A 2,033-nucleotide genomic window follows, 5' to 3' on the forward strand; every position below is an offset into this window, starting at 1 on the left:
ACGTGGCTGCCCAGCAACAGCAACTATGTGCACATTGTGTCTTTGAACGATGAGGAGTGTGAACTGGTAAAGGCTGGCTGCTACTCGCTGTGCCTCAATAACCTTTTGCCCAGCGTGCAGTACACAGCCAAGGTGGAGGCACGACCGCACCGCACGCCATGGGAGTTACCTGTAGAGCGACGGGAACACAGAAGCGCTACGATAACCTTCACCACACTGATGGCAGGTCAGTTGCTTTTGCCTAGGATTTAGATAATATTTTTATGATTCAACAACAAATTATAACATTTAAGTCAGACAAAGGTAAGTTTAGAATATGTAAACGTAAGTCTGACTGAAATGTTTTATTAAAATTAAGTATTTCAGCAGCTAAGTTTTTTTCAAATGTATCACTGCTGCCTATTTTATGTGTCAGGGATGGATACAGTTTTGTCTCCAGGGGGCCAAAATGACATGGCTAAAGTGACTAAAGGGCTTGACTGTGAAGTCATCACAGTTGTTTGCCAACAAGTGACAATGCTAAGTTAGTGTTTACAAAGTGTAGACAAAAAATCCTTAAGGATCATTGTTATATCACAGATTAGTTAATTTATTTTAAATGTATTTAATTTTCAAAGTGTGAAAATGTGCTTTGTTAAAATATTAAACACTGATTAAACATACATTTTGTTGGTAGTTAGACTTCATCATGCTGAGTACAGGAGCACCTCAAGGATGTGTACTCAGTCCTTTGTTGTTCCCTCTGCTTAAACCTGAATGTACTGATAAATTTAGTACAAACCAATAAAAAAAAAATACTATGACACAACAGTGATGGGACTCACTGGCAATAGTAATAAAAAAAATCTTACAAAGCAAATGTGGAACAGTTAGTAAACTGGTGTGGAAACAACACTTTTACTCTTAACAAAACTAAAGAGGTGATTGTGCCTTTAAAAAAGCCACTCACTTTCTATATTAGATATGCTGGCTGTTCATTGACACCTGTGACTAATATTTAGAAGCCAACTCATGGGTAAAATATGCATTATTTAGAGACCACAAGTTTCTGTTTTGAACCTAGAAATCAAAAATAAAAACATGGTGTAGCTCAAAAAAAAAGTTTTATACTGAATGTCCAACATGTTGCATCTAAACATTTACTTGTTTTAAGTTCAATTAATACATGCCCATTTTTCATAGATTTATTGTAAATTGATTTTATATATATTTAAAAGCATCAGAGACTGAATTAGGATTGCCTAAAAGCCAATTCTGGTATTGCTGTAAAACATTGACAAATGTCATTCCCTGACATGCATTTGGGCTTCATTTAGATATTGTTGATTTTTAAGCACACTTGTTTGATTATTTTTATGTTCCCCTAAAAAAATTCAGTAAAAGTTTAGGTAAAGCAGAGAATAAACAAATCAAACACCCTTAAAAATGTAGGCTAAACATTTCAGCAGAGTCACTGCTGCTGTTCTGTCCTTTGGATCATTAATTAATTTAGATGCTAACTTTGCATCAGTTTTACATTCTGCTCTTCCTAGTTCTCAACATTTTAAAGTTAATAAAACAAAGTTTATAAAATGCACAGTCAACCTAATCAACAGTTTGACTAATTTTTCTTTCATATCGTCTTTGAAATTTGCTTAAGTTTCATGCCCACAGTCTGGGAATTCAGGTATCTTTAATTTTCATTTCTTAAAGTTGTAGCTGGCAGCATTCTTGGTACCTAGTTTTATCATTATTTATTCCTGTGTGTTGTTCCAGCTAATCAGCCAGTCATTTGTGGCTTAAGAAACATGAGACTGTATGTGTTTTCCACTGTAATTTAATGGCTTTATTCACTGTAGGTCCCCCCGATGCACCTCTGGACGTGCAGCTGGATCCGGGCCCCTCTGCAGGGATCGCACTCATCAGCTGGCTGCCAGTAACTATAGATGCTGCTGGGACCTCCAACGGAGTCCGTGTCACTGGGTACACCTTATACGCTGACAAAAAGAAGGCAAGAACATTGGAAAAAAGTATTTAATCAAATGTTTAAAAAA

The sequence above is a fragment of the Nematolebias whitei genome, chromosome 14 (assembly GCF_014905685.2).
Source record: "Nematolebias whitei isolate Nwh7 chromosome 14, NemWhi1, whole genome shotgun sequence".
Classification (NCBI taxonomy): Eukaryota; Metazoa; Chordata; class Actinopteri; order Cyprinodontiformes; family Rivulidae; genus Nematolebias; species Nematolebias whitei.